The sequence below is a fragment of the Ambystoma mexicanum genome, chromosome 4p (assembly GCF_040938575.1).
Source record: "Ambystoma mexicanum isolate Mex_15411 chromosome 4p, UKY_AmexF1_1, whole genome shotgun sequence".
NCBI lineage: Eukaryota > Metazoa > Chordata > Amphibia > Caudata > Ambystomatidae > Ambystoma > Ambystoma mexicanum.
Window position 1 is genome coordinate 170,351,246 of NC_090927.1, and position 18,894 is coordinate 170,370,139.

The window sequence follows — 18,894 nt, forward strand, 5'->3', positions numbered from 1 at the left end:
AGCCCCGAGCAAGCTGGTGATTAGCGGTAGGTCTACGCCTATGAGAGATCTTATGAATCCACTGGCCTGTGAGACCACTTTTCTCTTAGCCTGTATCGATATTTGCTTATTGATCAGTCTCCCTATTGCTGTTAGGCCACTTACCTGGGGGGCGGCGAGAAACTGCCGGTCTTGGCGGGTCTATCCGAGGTTTTGGCTCGTAGGGGGAGGAACCTCCCGACGTCCGAAACCTCGGATTGTTTTCAGCGCGCGCATGCGCCGCGTTACGCGGAGGCCGGCGGCTTGCATTACAAGCCTCGTTGTCCCTCCTGCAAAGGCGGCTGCGCATACGCGGTCCAGCCTGCGCTTCAGGCCTCGGCTTCATGCCGAGGGCCGTAAATAGCGGCTGAGTCAGAGAACGAATCGCGTCTTGACGCGGTTCGTTTCTGACCAGCCGTAGCAGCGCCTGCCTTCAGCTCGCCTTCCTCACCTGCTCCTGCCCTTCTCTGCCGGATTCCCTGGTTCTCTGATTCCTTCCCTGCCTGCCTTGCCTAGTTCCAGACTTCTCCAGCCGGATCTCTGGCACTACTCTTTCTTGGATCCCTTGTGGGGTCCCTCCCTGTGCTATCTGACCTGGAATCACTCAGCCTTAAGCCACCTTGGTTGGTCTCTGACCTTTTGCCTCGCCTTTTGGCTTCCCTCTCCGGTTTCCCTTGGTTTCTCAAGTTGCCTGCTCCTCCCTATCTCCAGACTCCAGATCACCACGCTTCTGGTTCTTCCTTCACCCATCTCACTGTGGTGTCCAGACTCTGCAAGTACCTCCTGTGCATTCCTCACTCCTTTGTCAGTAGCATCACCATCTCTCACGGCGCAGTAACCTCATCAGACCCACAGGGGACATATTTGTACCTCTGGAGGTGTATCCAATTTCTTTGTCCTACCGAGGAGGATTGGAGTTGCTGTTATAGTATACCTTCAGCCAGTGACACTTCCACCAGCCTGGCCTCCCCAGTTCAGACGCCTTCCAGGAATCCTGCCTCCACAGGTGCTGCCCGATCCCGGGACACACACCTTAACAGATTAAGACGCCTACCTATCTGTACTGATCCAGGGATGGATGACATGGAGGATTTAAGGAGTGAGATCAGAGCTTTACGTGCCGAGATGTCGGCACTTCATCAGGAGAATTTGGCATTAAGACAGATGGTGGCTCAAGGGACCAGTGCTAATATTTCGCCTGAGACAGTGATGGCACAGACCAGTCCAGTGAAATTCGACGGCGATCCCAGACGAGTGGCTGAATTTTGCAATCATTGCCGAATCCATTTCTTGTGTCGTCCAACCCCTTTCAATCAGGATAAGGCCGAGATTGGATATATTTTGGGCAATTTGGTTGGCAATGCATTGGCCTGGGCTACACCCCTTGTGGTAGCCAAGAGCCCAATATTGGAGGATTTTGTAGCCTTTGAAAAGGCCTTTCTGGAAGTTTTCCAGTCACCAAACCTAGCAGCTACAGCTCAGAACCAACTAATGGACTTAAAACAAGGCTCCAGTGACATTATTGCTTACATCAGCCGTTTTCACCAGTTGGCCACGGATTCCCAATGGCCGGAAGTAACCCAGAAGACGCTCTTTCGTAGGGGACTAAGGGAGGAATACAAGGACGAGTTGTTACACATACCAGAACCAGAGACCTTGCAGGCTCTTCAAGAACAAGTCCTACGTATTGACCATCGATTGACTGAGAGACGGAACGAGAGGCGTAGATCTGAAAAGCCGCTATCGAGAGTCCTGCCAGAAATTCCTAAAATCTCAAGCTCACAAGAATCAGCATCTGAACCCATGAAATTGGGAGCCCTAAGAGGTCCTCTGTCAGACGCCGAAAGGAAAAGAAGGAGAGATCTCAGGTTGTGCCTGTACTGTGGGGCCTCCGGGCTTTACCTCTCTACATGCCCTCAACGCCCTCTCCGTAAATCGGAAAACTAAACGGCCTGTCGTATGTAGGGAAGGCAACGACAGGCCCTTCTGCCTTAATTTCAGTCCTTCCAGATGACCACCGGGAGAAACACCCAATGAAGCCAGTGGTACTCATGGTCTTAAGAATCAAGGTTACGTGGGCAAGAAACGAACCTGTTGAGGTTCTTGGTCTGTTGGATTGTGGAGCTTCCGGTAACTATATTGATGCTGACTTTGTAGCCAAGAATGGGATCACTTTGCTACAGAAGAGATGTGCTTCCATGGTAGAAGTTATTGATGGCACTCCTCTGTCTTCTGGACCGGTTCATCAGTATACAGGAACATTGCAACTACAAATAGAGGAGCATCAGGAACTGATCTCTTTTGATGTCATCAAGACACCTTCGTACCCAATTATCCTGGGCTTACCTTGGTTGTTGCATCACAATCCTAACATCAACTGGGAGACCAGGACTCTAGAGTTCTGTTCAGCTCGTTGCAAGCAAGAATGCTTAGGCACCTACCATCCGGCAATGAAGGCCACGACCTCAACCCAGACCGATGTATGTAGTAGAACAAGCCTTTACTCGGTCTCTACTATACCGTCAGAATACATTGAATTCCAGGAGGTTTTCTCTGATCCAAAGGATATCCCGTTGCCTCCGCACAGAAGCTTTGATTGTTCTATTGATCTTCTTCCAGACACTACTATACCACATGGCAAGGTCTACTCCCTAACAGCACAAGAAAAGGAAGTACTACAGGAATATCTACTGGATTGCCTACAAAAGGGATACATCGTACCCTCCACCTCTCCTGCGGGATTTCCTTTATTCTTTGTTAAGAAGAAGGAGGGCACCCTTCGGCCATGCATCGATTATCGTCAATGAAATGATATCACGAAGAAAGACCGGTATCCACTTCCCTTGATACGAACTATAATGGAGTCACTACATGAATCCCGGGTGTTCACCAAGCTAGAGCTCCGAGGAGCTTATCACCTAGTGCGCATAAGATCTGGTGATGAGTGGAAGACTGCATTTAAGACTCCAATGGGCATTACGAGTACTGCGTGATGCCCTTTGGCTTGTGCAACGCTCCCTCAGTTTTCCAACGTCTTATGGATCACATATTTGCTGATTTAATCGGAGTATCAGTTTGGGTTTACTTGGATGATATCCTTGTGTATTCCAAGGACCGCAAGGAACACATAGTTCAAGTTAAAGAGGTTCTAAAGAGGTTACAGCAGAATCACTTATACGTCAAGCCAGAAAAGTGCCATTTCCATCAAGATCAAGTGGAGTTCCTGGGATATGTCATCAGTGCTGCAGGTATACATATGGATCCTGCTAAAGTCCGTGCTATTCTAGAGTGGAAGCCTCCCAGAGATCGGCGATCCCTTCAGCACTTCCTTGGATTCGTACATTTTTATCGTCGATTCATACCATCATTTTCCAAATGGGCAGCTCCTCTTTCTAACCTGACCAGTGTTAGGAGGACCTTTGTGTGGGGACCGGAGGCCGCTGCTTCCTTTCTGCGGTTAAAAGAAGCCTTCAGCACCTCTCCCATTCTTCAACACCCACGGGAGGACAGACCCTTTATTGTGGAAGCGGATGCATCGGACTATGCTGTGGGAGCTGTATTGTTACAACTTGATCCAGATTTGGAGACTGAATTTCCTCTAGCATACTATTCCCGAAAACTCACCGCCAGTGAACGGAACTATCCTATCATCGAGAAGGAGATCCTAGCCATTAAGACTGCTTTCGAAGAATGACGCCACCATCTATTAGGAGGGCGTTTCCCAGTGGAAGTGCGCACGGGCCACCGAAACTTACAGTTTCTACGTTCCTTACAATGTAGAACATCACGCCAGGCTCGGTGGGCCTTCTTCTTTTCACATTTCTATTTCCATATCACTTACATATCCAACAATAAGAATGTCAAAGCCGATGCTTTATCTCGCTCTCTGGAAGACGATATTGCGCAGGAAAACAAGGGAGAACCTGTGCTTGCCCCGAAACATTTTCTCCTAGCCCTAGTACCCTACTTACAGAGAGTAGCCCAGGAGACGGCAGTGGACCCAAAACTTACTACCTTATTGAAGATTCCTCAAATAAGCGAAAGAGATGGCCTCCTGCTCTTTCGGAAAAGATTGTACTTACCAACTGAAGATCTCCCTAGAGCCGTATTGCAGGGACTACATGATTCCAAAGTAGGAGGACATCGTGGGATTCGAGCTACACAGGAGGTGATTGCCCGCCAATTTTGGTGGCCTGGCTGGGCTACCCAAGTCAAGCAATGTGTGGAGTCCTGTCCGATTTGTGCCCAGGCTAAGACTCCGAGACAGAGACCTGTAGGCCTATTGCATCCTATTGAAATTCCACCTTACCCTTGGCACACACTAGCCACTGACTTTATAGTGGATCTTCCATGTTCTGAGGGCCAGACCTGCATCATGGTAGTAGTAGACTGCTTTACTAAGATAGCCCACTTCATTCCTTTCCCGAAGATACCCACAGCTGCTCAGATGGCTCAGTCCTTTTTACAGAACATTTACCGTCTACACGGCTTGCCAGAGAAGATAATATCGGATAGGGGCTCTCAATTCGTTTATGCCTTTTGGGGTCAACTCTGCCGACATTTGAGTATACATAGAGCCCTTAGCTCTGGTCATCATCCACAGACTAACGGGCAGACGGAGAGGACCAATCAGACCTTGGAGCAGTATTTACGCTGTTTCACTAATGCTTCCCAGTCCAATTGGATGTCTCATCTAGCCCTGGCTGAAGTAGCTTACAACAACTCTGTGCACTCGGCTACCGGGTTTAGTCCCTTCTACTGTTCCTCTGGCCTACACCCCAAGTTACTACCTCTCCCTCCCGTACAACCCAGCTCGGTGCCTTCGGCTGATCGGTTGATAGCCAATGTACAGGGTTGTCATCGCCAGGCGACAAGTTCCTTGACTATGGCGCAGGCTAGTATGAGAAAGGCTTCTGACAAGCGTCGGAGTCTTGGTCCGGTTTTTCAAGTAGGAGACCTGGTGTGGTTATCTTCCAGAAATCTTCCTGCCCGAAATCTTCCACTGAAATTGGCCCCTAGATTCCATGGTCCTTTCCGTATAATTAAGCAGGTGTCTCCGGTAGCCTTTAGACTGGCTTTACCTACCTCATGGCGTGTTCACCCAGTCTTTCATGTTTCCCTGCTGAAACCCTGTCGCCCCGACTCCTATGGTCGTTCCCATCCTCGACCTGCAGCCATTGATGTTCAGGGTACACCAGAATTTGAGGTCCAGGAGATTTGTGATTCCCGTTTTTATAGGGGAAAATTACAATATTTAGTGGACTGGAAGGGCTACCCCCCTGTGATCACACCTGGGAACCGGTTGTCAATGTTCATGCACCCCTCATCCCTGGAAGCTTGGTGCTCCTGGTCTTTCTGCGGGGGGTCATGGTGTTAGGCCACTTACCTGGGGGGCGGCGAGACACTGCCAGTCTTGGCGGGTCTATCCGAGGTTTCGGCTCGTAGGGAGAGGAACCTCCCGACGTCCGAAACCTCGGATTGTTTTCAGCGCGCGCATGTGCCGCGATACGCGGAGGCCGGCGGCTTGCGTTACAAGCCTCGTTGTCGCTCCTGCCAGGGCGGCTGCACATGCGCGGTCCAGCCTGCGCTTCAGGCCTCAGCTTCATGCCGAGGGCTGTACATAGCAGCTGAGTCAGAGAACGAATCGCGTCTTAACGCGGTTCGTTCCTCACCAGCCATAGCAGCGCCTGCCTTCAGCTTGCCTTCCTCACCTGTTCCTGCCCTTCTCTGCCGGATTCCCTGGTTCTCTGGTTCCTTCCCTGCCTGCCTTGCCTAGTTCCAGACTTCTCCAGCCGGATCTCTGGCGCTACTCTTCGTTGGATCCCTTGTGGGGTTACTCCCTGTGCTATCTGACCTGGAATCACTCAGCCTTAAGCCACCTTGGTTGGTCTCTGACCTTTTGCCTCGCCTTTTGGCTTCCCTCTCCGGTTTCCCTTGGTTTCTCAAGTTGCCTGCTCCTCCCTATCTCCAGACTCCAGATCACCACGCTTCTGGTTCTTCCTTCACCCATCTCGCTGTGGTGTCCAGACTCTGCAAGTACCTCCTGTGCATTCCTCACTCCTTTGTCAGTAGCATCACCATCTCTCACGGCGCAGTAACCTCATCAGACCCACAGGGGAAGTATTTGTACCTCTGGAGGTGTATCCAATTTTTTTGTCCTACCGAGGAGGATTGGAGTTGCTATTATAGTATACCTTCAGCCAGTGACACCTCCACCAGCCTGGCCTTCCCAGTTCAGATGCCTTCCAGGAATCCTGCCTCCACAGGTGCTGCCCAATCCCGGGACACACACCTTAACAATGGCCTCCTTTTTCTTTTTTCAGCACACTTACTTGACGCTGTGTTAGGGGGACGTGGCCCTTTAAAGTGTTCTGGGCAATCTAGGTAATAAGGGCCACCAGATCGTCAGACACCATAGCTAGAATAGCCTTGTGTTGTTGAGAGTTATCATATACAAGCATTTTGAGCAGTGCAATGTTACATGTTGAAAGCACGACCAGCTATTGACACTGTATTATCATCAATGGTGTTTTTTAGATGTCTTTTTAGGTCTGTAAACAGTGGGTAGAACTGGTGGGAATATATAGCTAAGCAATCTAAATTCATCTAGAGGGGTTGTTTTTAATTAAATCAGTAGCTATTCGTAGAGTTTCTGGTCACGACTTCAAAAGCCTCCATGAAGAAATGTGTTTTGGGTAGATGCATTTGTTGAGCTATCATGATTAGTTGTCGATTATAACAGGGTTTTTCAAATAACACCATATAACTAGCATTTAACATTATAGACATTGGTTCTGCACAATATAACAAATGCTTAGATTGTGATTTTGGGAATAATGAGTAAAGGCATTTTCCAGTTTGGCGCTTTGGCAACCCTCCATCATCAAATCATCCACGATGACCATATTCACCATGTTCAGCGGCAGTAAATGATTGTCGTTGAGATTGTCAAACATACGTTCTACAAATGGATGGTGTTAAAACTGTTGTTGCAAGGATGTATCAAAAGGCTATTAGCAGCTCTACAGCCACACAATATTGTTGGGGTGTGTATCATGGCTGTGTAGGTGTTTTCTAGGAGCTTGCTGACAACATAAATCTTGCCTCAGCTGGAAGGTTGGGCTAGCACACATGCAACCGGATGTTGTATCCTGGTATCCATAACACCAAATACTGATGCGTTAATGCTCTATCTCCAGATTTCAATGTGCAAACTTCATGACAGGTTTAACCCTTGTTGACTAAACCTTTCAGCATTCTGGGGATGATAAAGCAAACTCCAATGTGTTGGCCAAAATAACTACCTGGTGTGCAAAATTGCGAGAGCAAGTGCTATATAAATTCACACAGTTAGTAACTGGGCCCAGTTGTATGTCCTTTTCCATCTTCTGTATGCCATTTTCGTCTCTGCCTTTAAGTGTTTTATAGAGACAAACACTATGCGTGTGCTTCTTTCTTTGTTGTTTAAGCGCTATGTGGAAACCTACAATTAAAATGCATGACCTTCTCTATCTTACCTATACACAGTGAATACAAACATGCTACAACTTTGTATATTTCCTTCAATAATATGCCTTTAAACGCTGTTTAAAAACACACTTCCACTGTGTATGACACATGACATACTTTTAAGCGCTATAATGAATCATCTGGCCTATGGATACCCCATACCCAGACCTGAAAAACAATGCACCTGTAATGTCTGACAACACATCCTGTAGTGCTGGCTGTGGGGGTTCAACTCCATGCCCTATAGCATTCCACATCAGAGTGTCAACCCGTCACCTTGACAGCTGCGGGTTTGCTGCTGTATACCCCCTGGCAATGACAATACAATGGGTGCCATCACCCCCATGATTACTCAGTCTCACGGATAGCTGAGGGTCCCAAGACCCCGTCTGCTTACTGAGACATTCCCACGACACCAGTACTCAAGCCCCATTGAAGAACCAGAAAAGGCACGCTCCACTGTCGTCCCTCACATCCATTAGGTCTTGTTGTCCACCTGAACCCGCTGAGGCTTGTTGAATCAGAAAGAACAGTTGGCCCCCTTGTCAGACCCCCACATCCATTGGGTCGTGTTGGTGACCTCAATCCATTTTAGCTTGCTGAATCAGAAAAAACATGTGGGCCAATGGTTAAAAATGTGTTTTCACCTTTGCAAGAGAGTGAAAAGTTATGTGTCATCTTTGTTTAAATGTGAATACTACTCAAGGGCTACTCAGTGCCAGAAACAATAAATCCTATTCATTATTAATAATAATAATAAAAATAATGGTAATAATAATAATAATTGGGTATTTATAATGCGCCTTTACATGGGCCTCATTACACGGACGGTGGTAAGGGTTAACGGTCACCGTTAATGGTAACGGTCACCGTTAACCCTTACCGCCGTACTACGAGGTCCCTTTGCGGGTTGGGGAATTTAACGCCTGCTTTTTGCAAATTTGCGGTACCGTAATTAGCACCTTCCCCATTCCCATTATGCCCTATGGGGCAAAAATGGGAATGGGGAAGGGCAATGGTGGAAGGGGGAATTACCGCCCCACCAACCTTGGAGTAGGGCGGTAATTCCCCTTTCCGCCAAGGCGGTGCCAGTAATTTACCGGCATGGACCAAGGTGCTAATAGCACCTTGGTCCACCGCCTACCATGTAATGAGGCCCAATGTGTTTCGAGGCGCAACAAGACAAGAGGGTGGGGGAAAAGGGAGGACAAAACAAAAACAATTCTACTAGGCCTTGTGACATTCGGGTCGTGCAAGTGCAGTTGAAGGAAGTGCAGGGTAGAGGGGAGGGGTGCCAGTCCGGACAGCAAGGCCCATGAGAAGAGTGAGTGCCAGGGGAGGACAGGCAGTGGTCGAAGTGTACGAAAAGAAGTAATGGAACTATGGTCCCTATGGTCCCTACTGGCCTGCACCGCTCCCCACAAACCCCATCGCAATACCCCCTCCCATGCACAATACAAACCCCAAAACACATGAACCTGCTTTTTAAGGGAACGTCCAGTGCACTGCACTGAAAGTGCAAGTTTCAACTGCTTCCTACACTTTTATTTTAAAACGAAACCATTCCGGAACAGTTTCTTTTTAAAATAAAAGTATAGGAGCGATAAAGCTTGGAGCACCGACCCCGATCGCTCCTGCCCACTTCGACCACTGAGGTCAGGTGGACAGAGCCAGGGGAAAGCAGAGAGTGCAGGGGAAGGAAGGTCTGCGAGCTAAGTGTGAGGTATGGGGGCTGGAAGGGCTATAAGGGTGCAGGCACAGCCAGGCTAGTGCAGGGGGACGGGCCCAGAAGGGCAGGTGCAGGTTCAGGGGAGTGAGGGGTTACCAAGTGCAGGAGTAGACTGGATTAGGAGGGCCTGGTGCCCTGTAAGACTCGGAGGGAACCAGGCAGTTAGTCAAGAAGCAGACATGGACATTAGCAGGGGTGGGGTGGGGTAGAGGGAAGGAGGAAGAGTAAAGGAAGATCTTGAGAAGCTTCCAGAACATAAGGAGATCCTGCTCAAGTCTGAGAGGGGCAGGGAGGCCATTCCAGAGGGAGGCACCTATGGAGGAGAGAGATCTACCCCCCATGCTCTGCAGGGAGTTAGAGCTAGATGAACAAACGGAGAGAGAGTTGGATGTAGAGGGGTCACAGGCCCCAGAAACCATTGTGGATGATGCAGAGCATCTTGAACTTGATCGTCGCAGCAACCTGGAACCATTTGTATCATGATCCCCAGTGGAGGGCTAAACAGGTCCCCTCATCATGGCAGTCCTGCCCAGTCAACAAGGGCTCTGGGCCTGTTAACCCACACACACAGTATTGGCAGGGAATGGGTGAATAGAATGGCTGACTGGCACACGCAACAGTACTGTAAACACGAAAGCCTGTTCCAAGATGGCCACCGCCAAATCGGGCCAGTCAATGGCACTCAAGATGATCCCCAAGCAGCCCATAATAAAACTCATCCCTGGTGGTCTAGTGCTCAAGGGTGCAACCCAGCGCTATAAAACCACGCCGTGGGCCGCACCCTGTGCTTAGCTTTTTTTCTGCTCCAAGTGCAAGCAGTGTAACACTTACTGTCTGTGTCCTGTACGGTGTGGGAACGCCCATCTGAATCCCATGTGCTTCTACTTACCATTGGAGAAGCTACGCTCCTCAATACTTGCCTGACTGGAGCTGCCATGACCCTGCTCTTCATTCTCTCTGAACCTGCAGATGTGAAAAGAACACAGGTTAGCTCTCAAGTTTCCAGCATGGCCCGCGTCCCGCTCTACGTCCGCTTACTTTCAATCGTCCTGGAACGCAGTTGCTGACTCAGTAAATCCATCGGGCGTATTCCGGATGCAAACCTGCAGAGGGAAAATAAACAAACAAAACGTTTAAAACAACATCACGCAGTTGGTATTTCGCAACGCTGCACAGCCATCATCAATGCAGAACTAAAAGCAGCATTCTAATAGCAGCTAGCGCATCACTCTAAAGACATTCAATACTTAAATGTATTCAAAAGACTTGCGCCTTCTGGCGCTAATGTTATTTATTCACCCTGAGACTTTACTTACCTGAGGCACCTCTACTTACCCAGAAACTGTGAGTCACAGCCAGCCTGGACTACAGCAACCTAGTGAAGCAACTGGATCCGGAGTGGGTGCTGCAGACAGGAATTTCAGCTGCATATGAAGGTGAGCCTATGCTCTTGCCAGCCAGAAGTCTAGGGAAGAAGGCTGGGGTGTTTGGGAGAGGGGACAAGCATCAAGCACATTCTAAGAGGTGTTCATTTATTGTCCCTAGGTTACAACAAACCCGTTACCAGTCCAGTCAGTGACCATTCCACCACATCAGCCAGGGTGAACCCCAATTCCAAAACACTCCTGCCTACACCGTGCGCTGGGCCAAGCTACCAGTCGGTGAAGCAGTGGGGACGGAGTGTTTTGGGTTGCTCATCACATCTGCTCACGGTAAGGGAGTTGGATACACACACCAGTCAACCTCGAAAGACTGGCGCCCCCGCAAGGACATCTGAAGGTAAGCGTTACACGTGGAGAGATTTTAGGGCTGGAGAGATGCAGTCCCTGGGTTTCAGGCCAAGGATAAATCTTGCAGTCCTATTCTGGATTAGCTGTAGGGGGCAAAGGGAGAAATTAGGCAGATTAACGAAGAGGCTGTTGCAGTAGTCCAGCCTGCAGAGAACCTGATCCCTGAAGACATTGAGTTTCTGCGGGGAGGAGAGGGAGAATTTCTCTGAGGAGGTGCAGCTAAAAATGGGCCTTCTTGGCAAGGTCCGTGATGTGAGGAGAGAAGGAGAGAGAGGAGTCGAAGATGCCACTTAGGTTTTTTGTCTCACAGGAGGGTGCAGGTGCAGAGGGTGGCCATACTGTGGGAGGGAAAGAGTGAGCAGAGGTCCCAATAAGAAGGATCTCTGTCTTACTGGCATTAAGGCAGAGCTTGTTAGCAGTGCATCAAACCTGAATATCAGATAGGCAGTCAGGAATAAAAGGTGAAGATGAGGAGGCAGAGGAGGGAAACTTGAAGGAGAGCTGTGTGTCTTCAGCATAACACTGGAACTTAGTAGAGAAGGTGGAGATAGGATGGGCTAGAGGGGCCAGGTAGATTTTGAAAAGCCAAGGCGAGAGGATAGAGCACTGGGAAACTCTGCAGGTGGAGAGTGAGATGGTGGAGGGAAAATGGTCCAGTTGAACCTAGGAAGGTCGGTCAGAGAGGTCAACCAGTCCGGAGCCGCCCTTGGCATCACAGAGCCAATTTATCAGGGTGGCATGACTGGCCGTATCAAAGGCAGAGGAGAGATTGAGAACGATAACAACGGAAGGAGCTGGAATCGAGATTAGAGAGCAGGTCTTCACCAGTGTTTAGGAGAGCAGTTTCCACGCCTCTGGTAGCTCTGAAGCCAGACTGGTGATCGTGGACACAATCAACAGATCCAGAGTGGCGGATAAGCTGGGAGATGGCCAGCTTCTCCAAGAGTTTGCCCAGGAAGGGGTGGAGTTACGGTGGTAGTTTAACAGACAGGAGGGTTCGGCAGACAGCTTTTTGAGGAGAGGATGCACAAGGGAGTGCTTTAGGAGTGAGGGGAAGGATCCAGTGGCAAATGAGTGATTGTGGAAATCGGCCAAGGCTGGAGCAAGGGAGACAATGTTGTCCTTGATAGTTCTGAAGGAGCTGGGGCGCACCCGTTTGGATGAGACTTTCATAGAGCGGACTTGTCTAGAAACCTCATCAGGTATTATGGGTGAAAAAGAGGATAGTAGGAGGGGAAATGGGAGCCAAGGGAGGCTTCAGATCAGGTGAGGGAGAAGGGGGACGAGTAGGGGAGTGTGAGGATGAGATGTCTTAAGTTTTAGAAATGAAGTGAGAGGCCACAGAAGTACGGAGGGCCCAGTTAGGCAGAGTTAGGCAGAAGTGGAGACTGCAGTAGGGTTGGCGAGTTCCTTGCAGATTTTGAAAAGTTCAGCCGTGTTGTTAGTGGCCGCAGGGACGCGGCCTGGATATAGGCCCTCTTCTTCGATCAGATGGAGAGTCTGTATTGACTTTGGATCAGGCGGCAGGCCCATTTGTCAGAGGATGTGCTCGGAGCCTGCCACTTCCGCTTAGCCGCTCTGCACTTGTGTTACAGAGTGTCCAGATCGGAATCATACTAGGATTTGCACTAAGAGGCAGGTTTCATGCAGATACTCATGACAGGGGCAAGGATGTCCAGAGTGTTGGAGATGGAGAGTTGAAGGTTAGTAAGGGCTGTGTCAGAGGGAGAGTCAGTGGCAGGAGTAGGAGGGGGTGTGAAGGTAGCTGCAAAAGCAGCAACTGACACATGCTTCACAGATCGCATGACAGAGGAGGCTGGCAGTGCAGGCAGGGACATAGCCGGAAGACATAAGAGTTCCAGGTGAGAGGACAGCATGATCAGAGCAGGAGAGAGGAGTAATGAGAGGGTTGGAGGTGGGGATCTCTGGAAGAGAGCAACTAAGGTGCAACTGGCTGAGTGTGTCGGCCCAGAAAGAAGAATGGAGAGGGAAAGAAAGTCAGAGAGGTTGCAAATGAGCCCAGAGGCCACATCAGGGGAGTCGAGTTGATTATTGAAGTCTCTGAGGAGGAGAAGCTTGGAGAAGGAGGTAAGAAGCGAAGAGGTGAGGTCAGCCCACTCAGCGAGGATGTGGGTGACCTGGCCAGGGGGCCTTTAGATGGTGGCCAGAGTCAGAGAGATTTCAGGAAAGACACCAAGTATGCATACAAGGCATTCAAAAGAATAGTAGGCCTGAGTGGGTATGATAGTAGCAGGGACCCACTCAGGGAAGATCAGGGCAACTCCGCCCCGGGCCGGTTAGGCCTCGGCTTAGATAGGCTCTTGTACCCATCCGGGAGGAGAGTGTCAAAACGCATGACAAATCTAGCAGTGAACCACGTCTCGGTGATATTGAGGATGTCTAGGTCTTCAGGGATGTGGCAGATGTCAGAGGAGTGTTTGACGGCAGGGCGAGAGTTAAGGGTAGCTAAGTGAAGCATGTTGCCACATTTGAAGATCTTCCGAGGAAGGTTACAAGAGTGTGGTACACCTGTTGGAGGTGGCATAGCTACCAGAGGGGTGGCAGAAGGAGGAGAGGAAGTTGATGAGAGATGGAAGATACCTATCAAGAAGGCGGTGGTTGGGCTGAAAGCCATGGGCCACGACAGTGCCATTTAGGTAGACATTAATCATGTCCCTAGAGGACAGGAAGGATGCCAAGAGTACCTCCCAATGGGGCCCACCATTAATGGGATAGGAAGAAAAAGGGGAGAGCACAGAGACCATAAGGTGAATACAAAGGTCTGGCGAAGGGGCAGCAAAGAGGATGTCGGTGGCAGTCTGCCTGGAGAAAGCATTGTCATAGGTGTCAGCAATGAGAAGGCCTGGATTGGAGACTAAGAGATCGTTTTTGAACCTTTTCCTTCCGGACTTCGTCAGAGGGATAGGGTAGGTGATAGAAAAGCCGACAGCGGAGGTAGAGAGCAACATTGAGGGAGAGTGCGGATAGAAGGAAGGGGGTACAGAGGGAGAGAGGGAGGTACTGAAGAGCATGACACAAGCAACAACCAACAGCAATGAAACAATCTAGAGTTAGGTGTCCAGGAAGGGAAAAGGCCTAGGTTACAAAAATAGCAGAAAGCACAACACCTAGAGCGAGTTGTCAGGACAGAGGCCTTCAAGGCACCCGGATAGAGGGAAGGCGTAATTATTAGATACAGTGGCAAATGCAAGCTTTCCTAGAAAAATGGGAAAGGGCCTAATTTTTAAACACAGCAGTGAATGCAAGAGCGTACAGATTCGACTATCCTAGCAAAGAGGAAAAAGCATAATTTTTAAACCCATCAGCAAATGCAAGAGCACGCAGAATTGACTTTCCTAGAAAAGAGGGGTAGGGCAATTTTTAAACACAGCAGCAAATGCAAGAGTGCACAGATTTGACTTTCCTAACAGAGAGGGAAAAGTCACATTTTTTAAACACAGCACCGAATGCAATAGCAAACCAATTCGCCTTTCCTATCAAAGAGAAAAGCCTAATTTTTAAACACAGCAGCGAATGCAAGGGCACACATATTTTACTTTCCTAGAGCAGATGTTAAAAGCCAAGTTTTTGAACACATAAGCAAATGCAAGAGTGCAAAGATTCAACTTTCCTAGCAAAGAATGATAAGCCCAATTTGTAAGCACAGCAGCAAATGCAAGAGCACACAGATTCGATAATCCCAGAAGAAGGAAAAGTATATTTTTTAAAAACAGCTGAGAATGCTATTGTGCACAGATTTGACTATCCCAGCAAAGAGGGAAACTCCTAATTTTTAAACACTGCACCCAATGCTACAGCACACAGATTCGACTATCCCAGCAATGATGGAAAAGTCTAATTTTTAAACACTGCAGCGAATGCAAGAGCACACAAATTCTACTTCACTAAAAGGGGGAAAATCCCCCCAGGCTAATTATGACAGTTCAGCAATGCCAGATAAGGATATCATACAACTGGTAAGTGCAGCAGACTGCAGCATTAGATAAGAGAAGTAATAATTAGAGAGGAGGGACAGTTAAATGGGCAGCAGTAATGGCTGTTCCCCCTGACCGCACCATACTTACCTTGTCAGTCGCTGCTGGTTGATTGGTTGCACTGCATGATCCTTCGGCGAACATCGGCTAACACTCTTAGGAGCTGCAGCTGTAGGAGCTGCCCTTTGCCTCTTGGTCCTTCACCCGGACAGGGTTGCAATGGGCAGTGGGGCTGCCCTACAAGGCCCACCTAAGAAGGGCAGAAGCCCAATCAGGGGTAAGGAGTGGGTAAGAGGGGGGAGGTGGAACAGGCAGGGGAAGGGAAAAGGCTCAGAGGCCACAATGTGGCAGCAAGATTTTAGAAAAACGATTCACCAAGATGAATTAAGTTGAGCAGGAGCCCAGCACAGAGTAAACACTCACCCTGAGCACAGAGTAAAAAAAGCGCTGAGCTGATGTCAGCGAGGGGGTAACCCTGGACACAAGAACAATGGGACACCGATTCAGGGGTCAGGGGTGGGTGGGAAGAGAGGAGGGAGGAGAGGAGAAATAGGCAGGGGAAGGAAAGGGAAAAGGCTCTAAACCCGCGATGCGGCAAGAGTTTACAAAAACTATTCACCCGGATGAATTAAGCACATAGTTGACACATCAAATTTTTATGTTCACAATCCAATTTAGTTTTTAGTGATTGTATCACTACGGTGCTGTTAAATAATATTTGATGGCTACACCACCAGTTTTTACATGTACTTATCTTGCTTAGGTTCTTTTGCATCTCCCTGAGTGCAAGTGGATCCAGAATTTATTTATGTGACAGTCTCACACCCACCAAGCATGAGGATTATGTCAGCCTCTTTCCAATTGCATACTGTGTGGGTGTAGGAGTCAGAGTCGGACACACAGGTGGCATGTTGATTGACAAATACTTTATTATTAATAAAAATGGGGGGGAGTTGGAGGAAAACCCAAGTATCCCTTTTTAAAAAGGGGTTTCCCATCATCAACAAAACTAGCTAATCAAACTGTGTCAGAATGTCCAAAGGAAAGTTTGCCGTCCTGCATCCAAATCCTAACGGTTCCTCACAAGCTAAACTTAGTATAATGTGACAAGGGAAATATCTCTTGGCTGTCTGCCTGCAGCCCAGCTATGCAGGTCAAAACAAAAGTTCCAAAAAGGTATAGAAAAGCAACAAAGGTTTCACAAGACTCAAGGGGTTGATCCCCTTTGCCCAGTCTTTTTAACTTTATCCAAAATGGCTTCTGTGGCTTATAGTTCAAAATAAAAGTTCCACAACACTCAAGGGGTTGATTCACATTCCCCCCAGAGTCTTTCCAAGCTTATTTACAATGTGTCTTTGTATGTTCGATGTTTAAGACTCCCAGGCCCTGTTGAGGGACCCAGACCCTTTCTGAGGAGACCCGACTTCTAGGTACCGCGACGAAAAAGAATAGCCTGGTTCTCTTTCCCAAGCTGTGATGAACGTCCCTGACTCTTCTCAGCATCCCTCCTTGGTCTGCTCTCCTACCAAGTAGGGTATTCAACGATCTGATTTTCACTGTCTTTTCTCTCTGATTTCCCTTCTACCCACAGCCTTGGTTTATTCTCCTGCCAAGATCTCTGAGTGTCACTTGTGCAAGATTACTGAGAAAACTTAATCCTTTCTTTCAAGTAAGATGGGGCATTGTCTGTAAGGCACTTATGAGTGAGAGAAAGTACTTTACATGCAATGCGGTGCTTAACAGGAAGCCACTTTAGGGAGTTACGAGCTTCAGTGACATGGCTCCTTCTGGAGATAGCATTTACTGCATGAACAGCATTATTCTGAACCACCTGTAAGGAAACTCTATTGGACCGAGACGTACCAGCCAAGAAGCAGTTGCTATAGTCAAGTCTGGAGTTGACCAGGGCACCGGCAAAGGCTGCAGTATTGGTGGTGGATAAGAAAGTTTTGGTTTGTCTAATAAGGCAAGGATTTTTGCATTTTGTACATTACTGTGTTGTATAGGCACAGGAGGCCTTCAACTGGCTGACATATTTGTTCATGTTGAGATTGCCATCGAAATAAACGCCAAGGGTCTTGACCCAGGGCTGGTCTGAATAGTAGTTCATGAAATCTTAAAAGCTGAATATCTAGAATCCAGTTAAGCAAGATGTTGAGGAGTACCAACAAGCATGATCTCAGATGTATTGCCATTGAGGGCAAGGGAATTTTTGATCATCCAGTCTTCAATGGTCGCATAGATAGAAGTGATTTTAATGAGGTCCAACTTATAATTGATCTGATTTGATCACCACCTGGGTATCATCGGCGTAGTTGGTATAACTCACACCAATGCTGTCAAGAAGGTCAAAGAGAGGACAAATGTATAAGTTAAACAGAGTGGGAGAAAGAGATGAACCATGAGGGACACCACATCGCAGCAAATGGATGGGAGATTTGTAGCCCGCTGAGGCAACACAAGCAGATCTGGGATCTAGAAATGAGGAGAGCCAACATAAGGCATTATTGGAGCAGTTTCCAATAGTCCCAGTCTCTCCGCAGTAAAGAGTGATTTTCATGCGCCGCCCATGGAAGTGCTGGCAGCAGTGGAAGTTTTAGTGATTGACTGTGTATCTCTTCCATCTGTCCTTAGCGGTCTAGCCTTCTCCCAATATGGCCACCGCATCTAGATCTGTGGGCAGTGACGTAGGCTCATTGTGTTGTATCCGTCTCTTGGAATTCGCCATGCTCGTACTCTGCTGCATGGAGTCATAGCGTTTTTGCCAACCTTGTTTTTTCCCCTTCGCTCCGGTCCCTTGCCGCAGGCCTTCTCTTGCTTTACTTTGCTTTCCTCCTCTGCTGTATTGTGTTCTGTTTGCTTTGTTTGTACTCTCCCTGTTTTCCACCCGTGTATCTGTGGGCTTTTCTGTTTACTCTTAGCTTGCTGTCTACCTTACTTGTGTCTTTCTAGTTTTCACCCGCCTATTATCGTACAGTTTCTGACTATTCTTGCATTTGTACCTGATCCCTTCGATTCTAAGTGATCTGGCGGCAGCTGGTTTTGCCGCAGCTGGAATGTTCGCATGAGAAAGGTGCGAACTACCAAAGGTTTGTACCTTTCTCATGCGAACACACTTACATACCATGGGGGCTGCAGGGTTTCCACCGCAACCCCCGCTCACTATACTTTACAGTATAGTGAGCGGGGTGTTGCGGGGGACACCCCGCAGCCCCCGCAGTCTTTTTTTTTTTTACTTACCTGCAATGCTACCGCCAAAGGGTCAAACTTATGGTGTTCGAACCTTTGGTGGTAGCATTTTTCGGTCGTTTTGTACGGTATGACTTTTTTTCAGTCCGATCGTACAAAACCATCCCTTTCTTGGGTCCTTGTGTCCCCTTCTCTTCTGCCGCGACCTGTTCGGCCATTCATCCTGTTGTCTTACCTGTCGGTGTCCTTGCCAGCGCCACTTAGCCATCTGAGCTCCGGAAGGAGAGAGACTATCACAGAAGGACTTTACCTCCAAGCCTGCATATCCCATGTAGACTTCGGACCGCAAAGACATTCAGGGATTTTTGGGCCAAGGCGGCTTTTTCCCTGATACTGGGAGCTTGCTCCTCAGAGTTCCCCTAGGGTTGGGTGAGTCATCAGGCCAGGGTGGCCTCCGAGGGAGTTCGCCCCTACCTTCACCAAAAGAAGGAGAATAAGACGAAGGAACCTAGGAAACCTTGTCGTGAGAAGGGTTCAGAAGCCCAGGACAGCTCAGTGGAAGACACAGGTGAGGAGGAAGCATGGGAGGGATATCCAGGGCTTGACAGTGATCGTCTAGATCAAAAGCTGCAGAGATCTAGGAGCATTAAGAGGGAAATCTGTC